The sequence below is a fragment of the Canis lupus genome, chromosome 32 (genome assembly GCF_011100685.1).
Source record: "Canis lupus familiaris isolate Mischka breed German Shepherd chromosome 32, alternate assembly UU_Cfam_GSD_1.0, whole genome shotgun sequence".
Lineage (NCBI taxonomy): Eukaryota > Metazoa > Chordata > Mammalia > Carnivora > Canidae > Canis > Canis lupus.
Window position 1 is genome coordinate 4297523 of NC_049253.1, and position 23635 is coordinate 4321157.

Consider the following 23635-nt stretch of genomic DNA (forward strand, 5'->3'; position numbering starts at 1 on the left):
AATGGAAGGGGAGTAATGATTGCGTTCAAGTTCTGATTGCAATCATGTTTTACATTCTTAGGCAATGGCTTGCTAATTGTTTCTGAAATACTAAAACACTTAGGAAACGTGGAAGAAAAGGCTGAATGTGCTCATAAAATATTATCCCATCCCCAAAAGAAAAAGTAGTGGTGCATATTTTAGCCCAACTAGGCAAAGAGAAAAATTAATACCTATTGCAAGGGCATCATCTGCAGGCAGGTAAGTAAATGAACAATATAGCATGGTGAGTAGTAATCTATTTAGTGTTATGAATGTCCTTCTGATCTAAACTACAGGCTACTATAAATATATTAAAATGTTTAATTCCCTCCTGAAGAAGTTTACAAACATGAGAGCTAATTGTGTGATTCAAAAAGTATAAAAAAACTATGAAATAATTAGATTGAATCTCTTGTTACATACATCAAGTTGTTCTTTGCATTCCTGAAAAATGTTCCTTTAACACAACATAAATGTACACATAAATACCACTGATTATAAAGTTTTATGTAATCACACCTCAAAAGATAGATTTGATAGTCTGCACAAATTTTGGTAATGAATTTTCTATTTTAGTAGTACAAAATGAGCTGTAGGGATCCCTGGGTGGCACAGCGGTTTAGCGCCTGCCTTTGGGCCCAGGGCGCGATCCTGGAGACCCGGGATCGAATCCCACGTCGGGCTCCCGGTGCATGGAGCCTGCTTCTCCCTCTGCCTATGTCTCTGCCTCTCTCTCTCTCTCTCTGTGTGACTATCATAAATAAATAAAAATTAAAAAACAAAAAACAAAAAAAAACAAAATGAGCTGTATATTATTTCATTACATATGTTGTATATATTCTCTTCAATTAGTTATTATATATATTTTATATGTAAGCTAACACTAAAATGTATTTCTAGTTTTTCATAACTTTGTCTCACCATATTTTGCAAGTTTCCATTTCATTTGATATCTTACCTATCCATTTCATAGTTTTGCTGAAATCATATATTAAATCTTTGTCTCCCTCCTTATGTTTAGAATCAAATTACTCAAAGTTCATTTCTTTTATAGTATTGGCTCTTTAGGGTTTCAGTGAGACTTCCCTACTTCCATTTGAAATCACGTTTTTTTTTGTTTGTTTGTTTGTTTTTTTATTTATTTTTTATTGGTGTTCAGTTTACTAACATACAGAATAACCCCCAGTGCCGTCACCGGTTTTAATCCTGTTTTCAACTCTCTCTAATCTTTAATCTTTCTTTCCAGATGTGAGTAGTCTTTCCCCCCACTGAAGCCCATGTGTTGTCGCTGTCACACCACACTGTTCCCTCTACTACACATTTTACTACATTATTTCTATTCAGAAAAAGGGATGTCAATTATCCACCAGAACTCCACTATGGTAAACTTAATTTTGTATTTAGAACAGATACTCAACCTGAGTGGTTTGGAATGGGGAACACAAGAATCATACATAACCAAGTCTGATTGGGAGTGTTAAACAAAGAGACAACTGTTATTTACACAATGATTTGTTTTTGCTGCCCAGCAGTGTGAGTCTGGGTATATGCCTTTTTAATATAAATGGAAGAAGAACTAATATGATTTTGGGGGTGCAACAGAGACAAGCCTGTTATACATATGGATGACTATGAAGAGACATTAGAAGATAATATCTGATAATAACTTTGGTATTTCTCTAATGTGAAGCGAGATTAGTTTAAAAAAAAAAAGAAAAGACAAACAACAACAAAGAAGAAAAACCCTCCTTGTCTTTGCTACGTGATATTCTGATGAAAAAATCTAAATTGCTCACTAAAACATTTATTTGATGATATTGGAGCACTCAATATGAGCTATTTCTGCACCCAGGTTAGAGTAGGTATAAAAAAAGAAAGCAAAGCAAAACAAAGCATGCTCTAACAGGCCTGTCCTTTGTGCTAAAAGAGTAAACACTTGGCATATACAACATATAAAGTGAGATCTCAGACACATTCTGTGACCTGCCTCAAATAGTTTAATTTTACTTAATCCTTACCTCTAAATACTGTCTTTTCCAAAGTTAATGCATTAATTTTACGTTGCTTAAAATAAAACCCTATAACCAAAACCTGGTATAAAGGTAAAAATGTGTCTATCACCCACACATGCACAAACACACTATTAATGATTAATTACTACAATTAATTATGCTTTTAAGACTGTTCTTCTTTCACCGAAAGTTTACATCTCATTATGGCAGCATTCATCATCTATTCCTTTTTAAACAATATTGAAAATTATCAGTTCAGTTGGCACTAAGGCAACTGTTGAATAAACTGGATGAGCAGCAAAGCAAATGCAGGTTCTGAGAAAATATATTTCTCAATACAGCAATTAAGTAGTTAATAAAAACAGAAAATTGCGTGTTAAAATATGTTATAAGATATAACAAGGATTCTCTGAGGATAAAAAAACACAACATGTAGATGGAGGAATTTTGGATTAGGATGAATCTTTCCTAGCAAATAAAATTGAAGTCAGGTTTTAAGATTGATGTGGTAGGTTATTTGCAAAAATGGCTGTGATGTTATATGGTCATGTGCATCTCTTCGTGATGTGGCTTTGCCAACTACCTCTATGAAGAATAAAATTTACTTTTTATCACCTGAGTCTGGGTTTGGCCTTATGAACTTAATCTTGCCAATTGGAAAAGAACAAGAGTGACAACAAACAGAGATTTGGAAGTGTTTATGCTTAAGGGTTTGTCTTCTCTTGCTGCTGGGAACTTTTATTCATTATGTGGACAAATCTAGGCTTGCTCAAGAGGGATCAGAGACTATGAGGATAGAGGTTACAGATGAGGCACTCATCTTAGCTGAGATAGGTATCTTATACAGATAGGTGAATGAGTCCATGGGAGCTCACTCAACCCTCAACAAGACAAGACAAAAGGACTTCCCAGCCAACCTACAAAATTAGGAGAAAATATAAAATATGTGGTTTTAACCTGACTCAGAGCCAGAGGAAATGGGTGTGAGTGGTGCCCAAACTTACAACTTGGAATTTCCTGACGGAGTTCCAGTCCAAGAAGGCCACATAGGAAGTTCCTGGACTCATCTCCCACAGACACAGCAAATTTACAGCTGTATAGGGATAATTTCCTCTGAAAGAAATCTAGAAACTATGTGAGCTACTCCTACTCTGGGCAAGTTAATGAGAAAAACCCACATCCAAATGGATAGATGTAAAGACACAATTGCACCATAAGGTCGGTCACTAGATGTGGGTACTTGAAATTGGCGAGGTAGTAGGGGGAGACTCACAATCAAGAGGGCACTCAGAATCCTGAGTTTCTCCCTAAAGAGTGAAAGGTTTGGATGTTACATATGGCATGGTTTTTAAGACTTCCACTTCAGAGATGGGCCTCCAAAACATCTAGCCTAGAAAGCCAACAGGGCTTGAGTCCATTAAATTCACAAAGCCACCAAGAATAGTTCTGAAAGGACTCATGCAGACTCACCTTAGTTAACCCATGACTAAGCCCCAGGATCTAGCCCAGGAGCAGTGGATTGAGGGGCAATGCACCCAGACTTGTCCCAAAAGAGATCTGTTTGTTTATCTTAGCAGCTAGGGTTTAAGGGGGCAGGCTTTTAATTTAACAAAAGATCTAGAAGGCCTAATTCAACATTCTCCAGAGATAGGGTGACCCAAGAGTGCCATCCTACCTATGCCTCTCCTCAGGTTACACTTACATCTTAAAAGGGGGTTTGTGTGCATGTCTAGTATACTGGATTTTGTGGCTGCCAGCTTGGAAATGCCTTTCCATCACCTGGCCCTACTGGCCAGCAGGGCTGTGTTCATGGATCCCGTAAAATTGTAGCAGACAAAAACTGTTCTTTGATTTACATAATTACATTTAGGCTATGTGAATAGTAACAGCTAATGATATAGTTGTATAAAGGTAAGCAAAACAAGGTATTGCTGGAAGGTTTTAGGCTGACCAGAACATGGCAAGTCTAGAATTGAGTATGCCTTCAGCCACTATGGAAAACAGTATGAAGATTCCTCAAAAAATGAAAACAGAACTACTGTATGATCCAGCAATCCCACTTCTAGGTTTATATTCAAGGAAAATAAAATCAGTATCTCAAAGACATCTTTACTCCCATGTTAACTGCAGCATTATTCATGATAGCCCAGGATATGGAAATAAACTAAGTATCAATAAATAGATGAATGGATAGATTTAGATATGTACCGTAGAGAGCAAAATGGAGCCTCTCATGTCAAGCAGGAGCCTGTGTCAAGCAGGGGCCTGTGTCAAGCAATGAAAGAGGCATTTAAGGGTATGACAGCTATAAGATATTGCTGGGACCAGCATCAGCTGACACCCAGAACTGATAACAAGCAGAACCAGAGGAGGTCTGCAGGGGCCCGAGACTGATTAAATCCCTTTTAAAAGGGGAAGATTTTGGCAGCAAACTGTCAGACTCTTCAGCATGACCTCTCTATGTTTGATCACTTAAAAAATGGCAGCTGACTCCAAAGACTCTGCCCCATTGATCTCCAAACAGACCTGAAATCATCTACTGTTTGAACATAAGAAACAGTAAGTGCCAAGAGCTGACCCAGTCGGGACCGAGGCCTTATCTCAACTGCATGCCCATAGACTGATTTCGCATATGGTTTCTCAACTTCCTACACCCTTCTGTTATCTTATTTACTGTGGATTTGTCTTATGCCTTTCTGTGTGCTATGTAAGAAGCCAAATTTAATCACATGGTGAAATGTCATTAAGTTTGGAATCCTGAACCTGCTTTATAATTGTGATTTAACTTTACGATTGAATAAAGTGGATATTGTGGAAAGACACACTTATGTGTGTGTCTTCATAGCATGTTCATGACACATATACACAGACACACAAATGTATACACACATATATACGGAAAATTACATGCATATATGACATTATATATGTATTTTACTTACATATACACATTATATATGTATACTATAAATTATATTTTCCATTACATATTAACCCTTAAAATAGAAGAAATCATGATACTATAATGTGATTGAAACTGGAGTATACTATACTAAACCAGACAAGAAAGATAAATCTGTATGATGTCACTTATACGTGAAATCTAAAAAATTCAATCCATAGTAAAAGAAGGTAGTGGTTGTTAGGGGCTGAGAGATAGGGGAAGTGGGGAGCTATTGGTCAAGGGTCCAAACTCAGTTATGAGATGAGTCAACTCTGAGGATCTAATATACAGCATGGTGCTTATAGTTAATAATAATATGCTGCATACTTGAAATTATATAAGAGAATACACCTTAAGTGTTCTCACAACAACAAAAGGTGATGGATATGTTAATCAGCTTGTTTGTGAGAACCATTTCACAATGTACACATATATAAAAACATTATGATGTACATCTTAAATAGATACAAATATTGTCATTTGAAACTAAATAAAGCTGGAAAAAATGAAATATATGAAAAATGTTCCATGTACATTAATAACAAAGAATAAAGAGGTTTGAGACTTAAGCAAAAACCAGGCAACATCATTCCTTGTAGGCCATTTGTAAAAAGTTAATAAGCTTCATATAAACTTGAATAAGAAGACCTTGAAAAGTCTTAAATTGGGGTGTGGTAAAAACTGGCAGCTGTGGATAATCATTTGCAATAGAGATGTCAAAATCAGAACAAAGAGCAAAGGGCAATTCTGTAGTAATACCAGTAGAGCATAATTGCAGTTTGAAAAAAGATAATAGCAGTGAAGTGAGAGTGCACACACTTTTAATTTACTTTTTCTTTTTTTCACCTTGCTGAAGATATGAAAAAAAATCATAATCTTCAAGGTTGAAGAATATAACTGATCTATTGTCATCGAAATACTATGACATTTTCTATTAAATTAATGGCATTAGCTTTTAGAATTATAGCATTCTGACTTATTCTAGAAGTTATAGAGTTGTTTATAAATAAACTGGCAGTTTTGAATTATTTCACTTTAATGTACCTATTTGTCAAAACTCTCCGCTATAATAGGTAAAAGTCCCTCAGCTCAAGGTGTGAAATTGATTAGTAACTGCAGAAAAATAACAAATGTAGGAAGCTAGGCATGAGAACAATATTCCCTAAAGCATAATGTATTAAGTTCCTTTATTAGTATGCATAAAGCTAGACATTGTAAAAAATACAACTTTACCTTGATTTGGAGTGTACTTAAAATGACAAATATTTGATTCTTCCTTATGGATTACAGTACTTACAAAACAAAGTAATGTTAATTTAGTCAAAAGTATTATTTTTTAAATCGTGACTATTAATGATTATATTGAGAAGTATAAAATTACTTGATTGATGATTTTACAGAGATGAACTTAAAACTAAGCATATACTAAGGTCATCCTAAAATATACTTCCAGGAAAAATACATATCCTTTCAAAATAGTTTGGCATAATAGAACTGATATGTGTAATTCATATTTTGAATTTCTACTTGCTAATTAGCAATACATTTAACATAAAATTAACACTCAGGAACTTCATATTGATATAAATAGTGATAATAAAAGAGAACAGACACAGGATTTAACACATAATTTAGTAAATATCAGAAATACACATCAATTTTATTTGATAGCAAATGTATAAATTTAAGATATATAAATAAGTGAGCAAGGACTTTTGCAGGTGAGCTTTAGAATAAAGAAAGTGTTTGTTGTTCATAAGCCACCAATATATGGTATTTTGTTATAGCAAGCTGAACAGGCTAAAACAAATGATGCCCATTCCGTGTGCAATGAGAATGCCTGAGCTATTGTAGCAGACCACAGAGGAAATAATAAAAGTATAGATGGCATACTAGAATGTATATACTATGTGAAGCCTGAAGACCTTCAAGTATGTTTCAAGGAAAGAAGCAGAACACACCCTTCATCAAACCCGTCAGAAATTCACTAGTGAGAGGGGTGCCAGCATTGCTAAGTTCCCTGGTAGTTTCCCTCTGCAGGTTGAAGTAGTCACAAAGCTAGTCTTGTTAATATTCTTGGGAATGATGGTACCTAGAACAGAGGAGACCAGGTGTTAGTGCTTGGTCACCAGTAGCCAGTCAAGGGTGTCACAATTATCATAGCAATCAAGGTAGCTTGACCAGTGCAAAGCTGTGGAAATGCATCCCTCAGCAATATAGATGGTCAAGCAACAATGATGATGACATGTGTGTGGGTCTGTAACCTTAATATCTATCAAAACCACTTGGAGGGGGATCCCTGGGTGGCGCAGCGGTTTGGCGCCTGCCTTTGGCCCAGGGCGCGATCCTGGAGACCCGAGATCGAATCCCACGTTGGGCTCCCGGTGCATGGAGCCTGCTTCTCCCTCTGCCTGTGTCTCTGTGCCTCTCTCTCTCTCTCTGTGACTATCATAAATAAATAAAAATTAAAAAAAAAAAAACCACTTGGAGGTCTTGTAGAAATAAAGATTACTGAGCTTTATCCTAGAATTTCTAATTCAGTAGATTTTGGGTGGGGGCACACATTCACACACACATACACACACACTCCACACCCAGACAGAGACAGTCCTCGCTGATATGCAGACATTTGAGTTACCAGAGTTGAGCTAAAGAGTCCTGCTCCTCCCTACATCACTATTCGAATTTCACTTACACAGTTCTATGAAGAGTACCTGTAAAAACTGTAGCTTTACTCTAGATCTTCGGTTCACAAATCTCAAATGAATATCAAATACATACCATGATGAGTGACTGATCACTTTATTCCGTTCTGTGGCTACAGATTTGCTATTCAATTCACACATAGAGAGGAGTGTGTGTAATGGTGCTACCTACTTGTCTTCTACCAAACAGCCCAAATGACATTCTACAACAATGCATAATCAAAGAGGGAAGTAGCCAAAACAATAGAAAAAAAAAAAGTCATCATGCTGGATGTGAAATTCAAATCAGATGAAATGAAGTTTTAGAATAAATGAATGATTCTGGGAATGTTGAATTGTAAGACATGAAAAACATCTAGATATGCAGCCAGAGGAATTTAGTGAAGATGAACTTATCAGCATAAATGAGATCTGTGGTTATAATGAAAAAGATAAAGATGTTCCACAGGAAATGGCACTGGCCAAAAAAAAATGTTTCATTAGAGGAACTCTATTTTTCATGACATTGAAAGTGCAAAGAATAAAATGCTAGAAGATAATTCAGATTTAGAAAGGAGTATGCCAATTCCCCATGGCATAGAAAAGATTTTGTTCCAAATTATAAGTTATACAGTAAGAAAGTGGTAATCACTGTTCATAGTATTCTTGGTGATTTTTCTACAAAAAATAAGGCACTTTAACTCACAACATTTTATGTTGTTGGAAATTACAATGTTTGAAATTACAATGCACTAAATAAATATTAGTTTTACCATTTTTAATAAGATATTTTTAATGTTTTACAAACAATTTTGGAAGTCATGGAAAAATCATCATTTTTTCTTATACATTATCAAGCAGTGTTCCATAATTTCAGCTTATAAGATCATTTTTGTGATCTTGCATTACTGTAAAAATAAAGGACCCTGTGTGCATGTATGCATATGTATGTGTGCATGTGTGTGTTTTATAAAACAGCAAAAACAAATAATCACATAATTGGAAGGGGCTGAGAATGCAGGAACTTATTGAGGAAGGACCAGAAACACCATAGCATTTATATAATATAAAATTTCTCCAGTCTTTTTTCTAAAAGGATCAACAGTATTTATCGTACAGTGGGAATAAGGGAAAACCCATAAATTTCAATGACTGATATAACCACAGGTTATAAATGTAATATACTCAGATACAGGAAGCATCACCATGGCCTGTCTTTTAGAGGAGAATACAGAGACTATATAATAGTTGAAATCCTGATTGAACTCTAGCTTACAGTGGTCAATGTTTCCATGGACCTACTGAATCATTTATGCATCTTATGTGTGTGACTGAGACTGAAATACTTGACAGTTGGGAATAATACCCAGATGGGTCTTTGGACTGCGGGGGAAAAGTTATTTAGTAGCAATACCTTTGTAGTAAATCTCAATAATATTATATCTAGGAAAATGTCAAAGATTAATGCTACCTTAAGGATCTAAAGGATGCAGGAGTAGTGGTCCTCAGCATACCCATATAAATCATGTATTCAGATACTGTATGATTCAGCTAGGTCCTAGAGAAGTATAGATTTTCATAAGCTCAACCAGGACATACCCACAGGAGTAGCTTCCATCCATAAGATGCTATCTTAGCTAGAACAGATTAAAACCACAAGTATATAATATGCAGTCACTAATTTGCTAAGTGTATTCTTTTATATCCCCCCAAAACACCAAAAAGATAAGATCAGAAATGTTTCCAATCTACATGGAGTTGTCAACAATGTCTTTGCCCCAAGGCTATGTTAATGTGTTCATCTTCTGCCATAATATAGTCTGAAAAGATCTGAGCCAAGTGATCATCCTGAATAATTAGAGAAATCTATTAAATAATGATATCTGATAGTAGAGAAGACTCAGAAGGGGTTGGTTAGCACACTGGAGGTTTCTGTAATATCCATGTAATTCCTGAAGGTAGAATAGACTTTATGAAGAATCAGAGACTTGTTTCTTCAGTGCAGTTTTTAGTAGTTCAGGGAAAAGGAGCACACCAGGCCTTTTACCACCAGAGTAAGAAGTATATTGCTACATCTTTTATTCTTTGCCATCACAAAGAAACATAATATCTGGAAAACCATTTTTCTCACCTAAGAATATTCCAACTCATTTATCTAATGACAAGAATTCTGCAAGCTTTAAATAGGGCCTAGAACAGGAAAGGGCCCTGCAGCAGGTTCAGATTTGAATGCATGTGGCCCTGTTATTTTGTACATAAAATCTGCAGACTCTAGTGTTGATTACTGTAAAAAAAAAAAAAAAAAGTTTCAGTGTGGGGTTTGCGGCAGTGGAAGTATCGAAAGTTAGCCCCTACCTCTGGGTGCTGGAGAAAGGCCATATCATTTACACAGCAGAATTACACATCTTCTGAAAAAGAGCTTTAATGTAACTGTATGCACCTTATCAGTCTTGGAGCCCTTTGTGATGAGCATATCTGAATGCATGGTCACTGTTGAACTGGATCCTGACACACTAGCCAAGCCATATATTCTGGAGGGCTAAACCTCAATCTATAGCAAGATTCAAATGGTATAAAGGACAAAGAACCAACAGTCCTGACAGACACAAAGAAACTGTCTTTGTCTCCAAAAGGTCACACTCTGCAAAAGAAAAACTACAAGATATGGGGGCCTTCTGAAAACTTTGTACTCTTGTGTCCAAAAAACTGTAGGTAAAAAATAAGTCAGAATATAGGCAGGGGTAACCAAGGAGGTCTAGTTTCCAGTACACAATAAAGCATGGAGATAAACACACAGAATCCAAACTATCTGATGCTACTACCTTGCCCAATTATGTATGAATGAACAAGTACATCGTAAGGGAATGTAGAATATGCCTCTGTGACATAAACATTATTTTAAGCCTTTGAGAAAAGGCTTTTTTTTTTCTCTAAAAACCCTTATCTACTTGAAAGCAGAACCTCTCAAAAGAACTCAATTGTCATAAATCTTTTCCCCAGGAGTTTTGCAACCAGTGACTCTTATCACTAGAGAGAAGTTGGCAGCACACTGAAATAGACATTGTCACAAAACTATCATATCGCCCACCCATCTATTTTTCTAAAGGCCCATTTATTTTTTCTAAATGTCATTTATTTTCCTATAAGCACTCTTTCTTGCCCCTTCCCCTGTTAAGATAAAATATAAGTCTCAAATTCTAACCACCTCCTCTAGTCACATCATTTCTGTAAACTCCTACGTTAGTATGTGAATTAAGAAACCTGTCTTTTCTTTTATTAATCTGTATTTTGTCAGTTTGATTTTCAAGCCCACTAAACATTGAACATAAGAGGATAGAGGAAAAATTCCTCTCAACAGCCCCAATCCTGCATGAGAGATATATGGCTACCAGAGAAATATGTCCTCAGACTTCTCAGGAATGGGCATTTGGGTCACATCACCAGCTAAGATACTGAGACCAGCAGAAGTAGTAGCTGAAGACAGAGGCAATTTAGAATATATAGTTGTGGAAGGAGATGGTAAGTGCCTGTTGTTCTTTAAGATAATCCCAATTTATAAGTTTCATCTCAGGAAAAAAAAAAAAAATCACTGAAACCCAGGAGGAGTACAACCCAGATGTGCATATAAAGGCAAATCCATAGGTAGGAATGCAAACTAGTACAGCTATTTTGGGGGATAATTTTGTGTTTTTTTTTACAAAACTAAAATACTTTTATCATATAATCCAGCAATCACATTCCTTGGTATTTATCCAAAGGAGTTGAAAACTTTTTTTTCCATACAAAACCTTCTTCTGGATGCTTATAGAAGCTTTACTCATTGCCAAACCAGGATATCTTTCAGTAGGTGAAGAAGTATATAAAGATAATGGAATTTTATACAGCACTAAAAGAAATGAGATATTACTATGCAAAAAATGGAGGAAACTTAAATATGCATTACTAAGTGAGAAAAACCAATCTGAAAAAATGACATAGTGTATGATTCCAAATATATGACATCCTAGAAAAGGCAAAACTATGGCAACAATAAAAGGATCAGTTATTGTAAGGGCTTGTGGGGCAAGGAATGTCCAGGCAAAATAAAGAGCATTTTTAGGAGGAGGAGTGCCCAGGCAAAATAAAGAGTTTTTTTAGGGCAGTGAAACTATTCTTTTTTTTAAAGATTTTATTTATTTATTCATGAAAGATATATAGAGAGAGAAGCAGAGACACAGGCAGAGGAGAAGCAGGCTCCATACAGGGAGCCTGATGTGGGACTCGGTCCCAGGTCTCCAGGATCACGCCCTGGGCAGAAGGCAGGTGCTAAACCACTGAGCTACCCAAGGATCCCCGGTGAAACTATTCTGTGTAATACTTAATGATGGATAATGCCATCATACATTTGTCCAAACCCGTATAATGTACAACACCAAAAGGGAATTGTAATATGAACTGTAGGCTATGAGAGATTATGATGTGTCAGTGCAGATTCATAGATTGTAACAAAGGTATCACTCTGGTGAAGGATGTTTATAATGGAGGAGTATATACCTGTGGGGAGACAGGTGAGATATGGGAACTGTCTGTAAATTCTTCACAATTTTGTTGCAAACCTAAAACTTGTTTTTATAAGAATGAATAAAATAAATACATGAAGCATGAGTGGACCGTGTCAACAATGGAAATGTAGTGTTCATGTATCCCTTCAAAAAAAAGTTTGCCATTTAACAACTGGAAGTGCAGTTAGCCTACAGCCTTTGTTGCCTTTAGCATCTCTCTTAGCATTTACACTGAAGTCATGCTATCTCAAGCTAATCCCACAGAATAATTTAGCATGTGGGGGTACTAGGGTCAGCCATTTGTTTCCACTCTAGTCTCTCCCAGTATTGCTTCACTAAGGATTTAATCTGACACTAGGTCAACAGATCAGATAGACAGATGGGCAGTTGGTAAATCACTTAGCAGAATGCAAAAAAAAAAAATGTTTTTGAAAACTAACTGCGGATGTGATATATATATATATATATATATATATATATATATATATATAAAGAAAATCTTCAGAATTACAAACCTTAAGTACGGTAGTTGGAAGTTGGAAGAATGGAGTTCAAATCCAGGAAAATGAGCAGAAAGGAACAGCCTACTGAGTTTTCTCCATAAAACTTTCTAGCTATGTATTCATTTCTTTCTACAAATAAAGAATGTATATCTGGGTAAGCTGAAGCATTGAGTAACTGGAATATGAATCAACAGATATGGAGGAGAACGAGGAAGTAGCAAGTAGCACTAACATATATATATATTACACAAAGTGGAGTGGGCAACATTTAAATAATAACAATAATAATGAGTATAAATTTTGTAATACGGTTCTACTAATAAGACTGAAGCTAATTTTCAGAGAAAGAGTTATGGATTGAATTGCCCTCCTCCAAAATTCATATGTTGAAGCCTCAATCCCCTTCAGTATCTCAGAAGGTGACCTAACCTGAGGAGAGTATCTTTACAGAAGTAATCAAGCTAAAATGAGAATGGGATGAGCCCAGATCCAATATAACTAATATCCCTATAAAATGGAAAAAATTGAAGACAGACAGGGAGAATGCCTTATGACCACCAGTCAGAGATCAATGTGTTATGTCTACAAGTGAAAGAATACTATAATTGCTAGAAAACCGTCTAAAGAGAGACTTGGAACAGATTCTTCCTCACAACCCTCACAACAATCAACTGTGCAAAACCCTGATCTTGAACGTCTAGCTCCAGAATGGTGAGGTAATAAATGTTGTTAAAAGATACCAGTTTGTGGTACTTCTGTATGGCATTTCTAGCAAACTAAAATAGGAGCAATGTTCCACTTCATTCAAATTCAAAGTTAATGCTCCCTATCATCAAAAAAAAAAAAAAAAAAAAAAAGATTTCAAATGCCAATCTGTTAATGATATGTGATGAGCCTTCTTGTATTTCATCTTTGAAAATGTCTTTTCACAAAGACAGGTACTGACAAATACTGATATAAATCAATGAGTATTTGATTTTAACTGAGCTTATTCAAGACTTGGAAGGCACTTATCAAATTCTCTTAGATTTTCCTATTGATATTTGCCTTTTAGCACATCATTATGTTGCAGATTAATCACTTCCAATTACAGGTTAGATGGAAGCCCTTCAATTGAACAGTTAAATGTATTTTGAAATATGAAAATTTCCCTTGCATTTTCAAGGGAATCAGGAAAAAAGATGTAGTTTGAGCTCAGAAAATATATCTGCCGCAAATGGGGTGAAGAGTGGTGGCCTCATTTTTTACTCGTTTTTTCTTTTTTTTTTTTTTAAGAATTTGGGAAGGGGAAGAGGGCGATGAGAGTGATTTTTTTTTAACTTTTAGTTATCTATTCATGAGAGAGAGAGAAAGAGAGAGAGGCAGAGACATAGGCAGAGGGAGAAGCAGGATCCAGGCAGGGAGCCCCATGCAGGACTCGATCCCAGGACTCCGGGATCATGCCCTGAGGCAAGGGCAGATGCTCAACAGCTGAGCGACGCAGACATCCCTAATGAGAGTGAATCCTAACGAGGTTCTATGCCCAGTGCTGAGCCTGATGAAAGGCTTGGTCTCCCTGGAATCATGACCCAAGCTGAATTAAAGAATTGGATGCTTAGGGGTGCGTGGGTGGCTCAGCAGTTGAGGGTCTGCCTTTGGCTCAGGGCTGATCCCCGTACTTGGGATCAAGTCCCACATCCGGCTTCTGCCAGGAAACCTGCTTCTCCCTCTGCCTGTGTCTCTGCCTCTCTCTGTGTGTCTCTCATGAAGAAATACATAAAATCTTTAAAAAAAAAGAATTGGATGCTTAACCAACTGAGCCACTCAGGTGTCCCTTACTTTAACTTTTGACAGCATGGCAAGTATATAAAGCAGTTTGACATTACAGGTGATTCCAACATTAGTTTTCATCTAAATGACATTATTGTAGTATAAGTTTTGTGCATCAGCACTTTTTTTTGCCTTCTAATTTTAGGTTGAATTTATTTAAAGAATATTATCAAGTCTTCAGCAAAAGCAATTTTCCAAAGCCATTTAGTGTTTGATAGCAGTAGTTGCGGGCAGTTCTCTTTCATAAAAATTTCAATCTCAGCCAGGCCTGATCCCAAAAAATTGCAATAACACTTAAAATTTCTACTCCATCACACAGCTAAGTACCAGGGTAAATCCAAATATTTAACTTCTATTTTTGACAAGAATATATGCAACTAACGTTGGTTAAGTCCATAAGATCAAATGACGCTCACCATTGACCCTTATGGTTTAATTACACATAAGGTTCAAATAATTTCCTCCTATTCACCTTCTAATAATAACACAGTGGATAAACATAAGCATTAAACTTCTTAAATTCTTGCCAGCTTTTAACATTTGTCCAATTTTACCTTTTTTTCTGTTCCAAACATCATTTTTCCCTCATCAGTTGTAAAATGTCTTAGCAAATTCCAACTCAGGTGTTACTTAATTTATATTTCCTCACCTCCTTGCCTATAGTTGTTCCATACAGGCTATTCACAGAGGCCAATTATTCAATCACTTCAATTTTAGCATTGACTTCTCAAACAACTGGATAGTACTGGTACATCTGTTACTCTTCAAGAGCCAAAATAAAAATCACTCCACATTCTACTTGTCTTTTAATTGCCTATTGATGTTGCTCTTGAGGTCTCAACTAGTAAAGTCACTATTCTAACTGAAGGTTAATAGTCTTAAACAAGTTTATTTTCTCTGAACACATTTCCTCAGCATTTGCAATTAAACATTATTTAATTAAATCGCCATGAATAAATAGCTTTCATTACTTGGCTAGCAACTAAGTCACTTGGAAATGTACTTTGGTTTCAGCTTCACGTTGACTGTGTGTGTATATGTATGTGTGTGTGTGTGTGTGCTTAGAAATTTTATTGTGCTAAAATATTTTAACTTTTCCAATTTTTATGCCCGTTTTTTGTGAGTTAAGAATATCCTGATAAAAGCCTATTCTTGTAATGTCAGTGTATGTTGTATTATTTTAGCTCAGTTACAGGACACTTGCATAATAACTAAAATCCTTTGCCATATAATTATAAAACAACAAAATCTATATTCCACTGTGCCTAACTAAAAGCATGACAATTGAACTCCACTTTTTTCTTTTTACATGATATATATGCACTTATAATACATGCAAGAAAAAATTGTGTTATGATATCTATGACATTCAAAATGTTGTCAAATTATAACTACAACACTGAAATTTACAGGAAACCCAGCAGCAGTGTAAAGCAATGAGAGCTCAACTACAGTCTCAGTACAACTACTCAACTAGTAAAATTGATTTTATAGGCCAAAAGTTGCCACAGGCAATACATGTACAAATAAGCTTGGATAGATTACAATAAAATTTTATTTACGGACAAAAACATTTGAATTTCATATAATTTGCAGTATCACAAGATAGTCGAGTTTTTTAATCATAAAAATATATTAAAACCATTCGTAGCTTGTGGTCATTACAAAAATATGTTGTGGGTGACATTTTTCCCATCAATTGTATAATTCCATCAATTGTAGCCCTCTGATCTATACAATGTAAAATGAAATTCTTAGTCCCCTCTGACACTTGGCAGCACAGCTAGGTTTGTAACTCTTATGCAACACTTTGAAATAGTTCTGTTTGGAACAATTTATTTTCTTTATATTTTGGCAATTGGAGGGCTGTTCTCCAGCCAAATGTCTCAGTTGCCTCATAGGACTCTTCATAACTACATAATACATAAACATAAACCCAGAGAAAGTACCCAGTCACCATTTTATGAATGAGCAACCAAGAAACACCAAATGTGAAAGCTTCTGCCATGAAAAACAAATAAGAAATAATAAACAGAAATTCAGAGCAAAAATGCAGTTAAGAAAATCTTACAGAAAGTAGAAAAAAATAGAAAAATATTTTCAGGAAGTCCATTATTTAACCAACAAGAGTTGGAGAACTGAAAAAGAGAAAAATTTTGAGTGACAAAATGTACTAAAGAATAATAGTTAAAATCCATCAAAACCAAATTTATTAGGTTTCTGGTTTGATATTATCCACTCTGTCTAATATGATAATAATATTTTAAAATCCTAATATATACATCAAAGAATAATAAAAATCAAATATAGAGAGGGGATCTAAAGACTGCAATGCGTTGGGATGCCTGGGTAGCTCAGTGGTTGAGCATCTGCCTTCAGCTCCGGGCATGATCCCAAGGTCCTGGGATTGAGTCCCACATCAGACTCCCCACAAGGAGCCTGCTTCTCTCTCTGCCTATGTCTCTGCCTCTCTCATTGTGTCTCTCATGAATAAATTTTAATAAAAATATTTTAAAAATAAAATAAATATTGCAATGTGAAAAGTAGGAAAATAACAATAAAAAAAGATATGAAGAAACAAGCAAAATATACTCACATGCAAATGATTGTGATTAAAATGGCATTAGTCTTTACAAGAACAAAATGGGAATAAAAAACATAAATATTTTACATTTCAGAGGAAAAATTATTTCCAAACAGGAAATATGTAATAAAAGAACTTTACAATTTGCAAGTTCTTTCTTTAACATAAAGCAATAGGAAGGTATACTCTACAAAAATGAGCAAACAAACCAATAAAAATGTAAAAATGAGATATGAGATCCAGTAAATAAAGGATTCAAGATAGAAAAAAAATGAGAATTTCCCAGAAGATGGTGAAAAGAATATCCAAAGTGCTTCTATGCAGTAAGTCTGGTGAGCAAAGGCCTCATTAGAAGAAGAAAGACAGAGGGATCCTTGAAAGGTGCTCCCAAGAAGGAAACATTGGAATGAATCATTTAATTGACATGTTTGGCTTTATTGAGAGAAATTACAGTTGAAAAATTGTAAAGAATATTTGTGTAAGAAGAATTAAATAATAAATAACAGCAATAAACAAGAACATATTAATCCAAAGGGTTGGGAGTAGCAGTAAACCCAACAGAAATAAAAGTAATTATAACACTGATTGGTATTCATAAACAATATTTACTTGTCATAAAATCTAGGCATCAAATTAGATATAATTTTTATTGGTAGGCTTGGAGAGGAAAGAGAGTCAACTGGAGTAGGCAAGAGATTGTAAGTAGATCTACTACACTTTTTCCATAGCTGAAAATCTCTAAACAATGTGTAAAATTGGAGAAAAGGAAATAAAGAATCAAAAGAATCTATTTATCTATCATAAGTAAATATTAAGATAAATATTGAAAGATTTTAAAGTGGTTGACTGTGGAGAGTAAGGTGCCAAGTTTGGGACTTTCAAAACTATATTCTACATTAATTTGCATCTCCTGGAAAAGCTTTAATTCAGGACTCTGATCAGACTGAGCTTACTCTGATCAGACTAAGCTTCCCGGCAATGAGTCAGAGCCTCTTGTCATGGTACAGGCATAATGAATTTGGATCAAAGTTGAGTAATGGGTTCTCAACAGCCATTTAAAGAAACATTTATCATGCTCCACCTTATCCAGGTGCAGTCCTAAGGTGCTATAGATCACGAAAATCAAGAATCCCCAAAACCTGCTTCCAGAGTCTGCAACTAGGTACAAGAGATAAGAAGAACACAAGAAGAATAATAAATTCAACAATAATGACATCAATAAATATCATTATCAGAATTCATTGGGTCCCTTCCATGTGTCAAGATCAAACCTAAGTGCTATATATATATAAACTTTCTTATTTACTCTTAAGCACTAAATTGAGGAACTGGGCATTATGATTAGAACCACTCTACAAAAAATAAAACTGAGGTATTAAAAGATTAAATAAATTTGTTACCCAGTTAAAAGTTCCCTAAGATGCATATTCTGAATTATGGTATCATGCTCCAGTCTTAACCACTCAAAGACAAAAGGGACAAAGATCTTTTGGTAGAAACTCAGTGGAAATCAAGGAGGTCTTATGGTGACTTTTAAATAAGATGTTTATGATGTATCCACAAAAATTACTTAAACAACCATAAAATAGTAAGACTCAAGAATGTTCATCATAGCATTGTAAAAGCAAAATTTGAAAACGTAATCAAATAAAATTATTTAATTGTTTACATTCTTATCTCAGAGTTACATGTAAATATTAAAATAAAGTAAATCTTTATTTGTGAAAATATTACATCAAGCTTGTAAAATATTTTCTACAAAAATAGAAAAGAAACAATACATTTAACAAAAAAAAAAAATAATTTAGAGAGACAGATGGCACCCTTAAGATATAGTTTTGGTTCAGTGTGAAGAATTATCTACCTTTTCCTTTTATTTTCTAATAGTATGAAATGTGACTTTAAAGATTTTTCCTCCCTCACTTTTTTCAAAAAGTCATTTCATTTACTCTTGGAAAACAACAGATAAAATTCATCTTAATTTAGCTTATCATTATTTATTTGAAATCATTGTGAGAAAAAGAAAAATGAGCAGTGATATTGAATACCACCTTTAGGAAAATTACTCATTTTTCACTTAAATTAATTGTAAAATGAGCACTCACAAATGTGAACTGGTTTTCTGATGTGATTCACCCTTTTGCAACATGATCAATAAAATAAAAATATATAGCAACAACTCTTGTTTTTTGTTGGTTATAAAGACTACTTGGATGGGGAGGTTACAACATAGATTCCTTGCCTATAGAGATTATTTCACTACAGGATATTGGTCCAGCATTTTAGTATTCTTTCCAATAAGTCTAACCTCCAGGGATTCCTATAAAGATGGTTTTTACATCATAATGGGGAAAATCTGCATGGTATATTCCAAAATTCATATGTTTCTAAAATATCTGCTCCTCCTTAACATTTCTCAGTAATTCAACAAATATAACATGGACCCAACTTCGGAGGAAACAGTTTGTCATTTAATATAACATATTTTTTCTCTCTATGCATACATCATAAAGATAAATCAAGTGCAAAATATTCTATATAAATGCAAAAGTGTCATATTACAGAGCACTCAAAAATTATTAAACTGAGTGTAACTGCTACCATTTGAATGAATGTGTACCTACAACTTGTATTAGTTATATATTGTCATGTAACAAACTACTCCAAAATGTAGTTCATTAAAACATGAAAATTTGTTACCTCAGTTTCTGTGCTTCAGAAATCCAGGCCTGGCTTAGGTGGCTCTTAGAGGGATTTAGTTCCTCATAAACCTTTGGTCAGGAGCCTTCCTCATTTCCTTACCATGTCCACTCTGAGAGTATCTCTCAATATATCATCTTGCTTAATCAGAGTTCGAGCAAGAGAGAGAGAGAGAGTTAAAGCAGACAACCACATTTTAGCCTAATCATGGAAATAGCATTGACTCATTTTGCTCTATTTTATTTGTTAGAATCAGGTCACTGGGTTAAGCCCACACTTCCAGGATAGTGACTGGCCAAGGCTTAATATACCAGAAGGTAAAGTCATTGAGGGCCATCTTTGAAAGTAGACCATTCTATTTATTCAACATATCACCATGAACAACCTCTTGCCAGCAGACAACAGGAAAATGGGGTTTTCAGTTCTGCAACCACAAGGATCTAAATTCTGCTAAGAGCCTGAATAAGTTTGATAACAGATCGTGAGCTCCACATGAGGATGTATCCCAATGGACCTTGATTGGAGCCTTGTGAAACACTGAGCAGAGAATCCAATTAGTCATGCCTAGAATTCTGAACCACAGAAATTGTGAAATAGTCAAAGGCTGTTTTTTAAGTTGTTAATTTGTGCTAATATATCATACGGCAACAAAAATTAATACACATTTTTTCTAAGATAACTTTTACAATTCAGTGGCAACTAGTTTCAATATATTCCAGCTGATTTTTCTCGTATCTTCCTTGACAATTGTAAATAACATATATTTTAAACATTTTCTGTGAGCTTTCTAAAATATTTTCTATTCTAACACATCACCATTAATTAAATTTTAATTTATATACTGTTCTTTATATTCACAAGTAAGTTATATATTCTGTTTTGAGCAAATAAAACTTTGAAATATATGTTGACTATATACAAGATACTATTAATCATTTGTTCATTGACTAATGGTTAATATTCCATAACTTTTATACTAATCTGGGTAAGTTGTTAAAAATGACTAGAAGACTTGAATTTTTTGAAATCTGACGAAGTAAGTTAGAATTGATTATTATGTTTAAAAATTAACATAAAAGTTAACATTGATTGAGAAATTTCTGCTCTAATATTTGTTAGATATTAACTAAATATTAAATTGATCTTAAAGGTATATTTGTGATTTTTGTCTTTACTAATATTTCCATAAAATATTCCGCTATATTTCTTTTTCATGTTTTGACATAAAATCCTATCAGATAGTGGTAAATGTCAATAAGAAAATTATGTCACTATTTCAAATATCTGCATTAAAACAGATAATAAGGGAATCCCTGGGTAGCTCAACAGTTTGGCGCCTGCCTTTGGCCCAGAGCATGATCCTGGAGTCCGGGGATGGAGTCCCACGTCAGGCTCCCTGTGTGGGGCCTGCTTCTCCCTCTGCCTGTGTCTCCACCTCTCTCTCTCTCTCTCTCTCTCTCTCTCTCTGTCTTTCATGAATAAATAAATAAAATCTTAAAAAATAAGTAAAATAAAACATAAAATAAAACTATCCACATTTTCTTCAATGTAAACACAAATATATGTAAACTATATGTATATGCTTTTTAAGGTGGAATGTTAATATGCTATACATCTATCTTTAGAACTGTGAGTGTTTTACTAGTTAGGATCTGCGCAGGTTGAGATGAACACAGAATAAATAGGAAGTTATATTCACTAATAAGAAAGATTATCTCTCAATTAGGTTACCACCTAAGTTTAAAACATAATGTGGAGGACTAACTGGTTAGCTACTTAAAGAGAGGCAAGAGAGACAAAACCCTGATAATACATGAAAATATAATAAAAACACCTAAAGACTATTTAGTATTTGGAAATCTCTGTAGAAATTGGATACATCTTGGGAAATAAACTCAATTTTCTTTGTATACAGTACTTTTTTCAAAGGGAAAAATCTATTTTGAACATTTGTTGTATTACCCCATTATCTAAGGAAGCAAAATCAATTAAGTTTGCAATGTAAAATTCATATATGAACTTAGCTATTTTAGCAGACATATAAAAGAAGTTAGGTAAAATATTAAAGCCTTCAGCTAAAGAAAAAATCTGTTATTTTGTATATTTCTATTCCTTTACAGAACTGTATTTTCTCTACTTGGACATTACAGGTTTTATGTGGTCGGCAGTATCTTTAGATGATATTGGTCTACCTAAGTAATATACCATATCCAGTACAACAAGTACAACTGGGGCTACCTCTTGGTTAAGCTTACATTAAATTCATTATTATAATATAATATACCTGATTTTCCCTAAGGCAATATGAGTGGATTAAAGGAAGATACGCTAAAGACCACCACCAATACATCCTTTATGATGCAATAATGTCTGCAATTCCTCCTGAAATACGGCACTGCATTTGCTTTATTATTTGTGCATGGGACAAATTCAGAAGATTATACTTGGTCATTTTTATCACAGTAGACAATTATCTGCAGGTCAGGAAACTAATATGAGAGCTTTGTCAGCTGCTAAGAGTATTTCAATTATCCACTTGGGAATAAAGGAAATGAAGACACTGTTTTCAATAGTCTCATTGGTCTCACTGAGAGCAGGATCTGGGCCAAAGACTTATTTATCACTTGATCTTTCATAAGTGTATACTCAGAAGACCCATTATGATAATTCAAGGCCTGGATACCTGCGGAATTGCTCTGAGTCTTGCTGAAGAATAAAATTTTTTGAATGAATTATTATTCACAAGGAGAATAAGTACAAAAGTGTGGCACATTTAAATCCCTTCCTTAGTCCTTTGAATAAATTCTTAATTTCAATTTCCCAATAATGGGACAAAAAGTCTAAAGACTACCAAAACAAGCTTTTATGAACAAGGTATGAACAAGGTATATATCATGACATTCATTTGATCTACCAACTACTTGTTTTGAGTATTTGACTATTATAGGCTCCACTTTAAGAGATAAATGAGTGGGTTTTGTGTGTGGGTTTTTTTTTTTTCAAAACAATAAGCCATTCCTGGACTGAATAAGTCTATATAGAAAAACAAACTTATTGGAGGTTCTGGTTCAAGATGCCAATATAGGAAGGCCCTGAACTCACCTTCTCCATGGAACACACCAAATTACAACTATTTATAGAGCAATATCTCCTGAAGAATTAAGAAATGACTGAACAGCTTCAGTGCAACAAAAGACAGAATGCAAAAGAGAACAGCAAGAGAGATACAGACATAGCAATGTAAAAAACACTCTACCTTCAATACCGCAAACTGCTGTCAGAAGGGATAGTACTCAGGGACCTGAATCAGATTTGTCTGTCTTTGACACAGAAAAAAGCAGCGGTTTTAAAGAAAAACTAGAAGGTAAATGAGCCAGCCCTAGATCTCTATCAAATAGTCGGGGAGCTGTTGGAACTCTCTCTGGGTGAAAGGGGCTGGTAGACATTTTCTAAGCTCCTCCTCCACCTTGAAAACAGTGCAGGGTCTGGATGTGCAGGGTCCAGATGTGATCACTGCTCTGCTACCTTAGTAAGCCCTGGAATCCTACTCATACAAGCCCCAGCTATTCCACCAGAATAGCCAGAGTGAGGTACACACCAGGACCCACCTGGTTAGCACTCATGATGGCTCCAACTTTTCCACCAAGGTGACATAATGTACACAGATACACAGCATGCCAGAACACTCCAGACCCACACCACTTTGGCATGATATATTCAAAGTTATAAAAGAGGGAAGAAAAACAACCTTACAATCAAGAATACTCCACCAGGCAAGGTTATCATTCAGAATAGGAGAGATAAGAGTTTCCCAGAATAAACAAAAGTTAAAGTTGA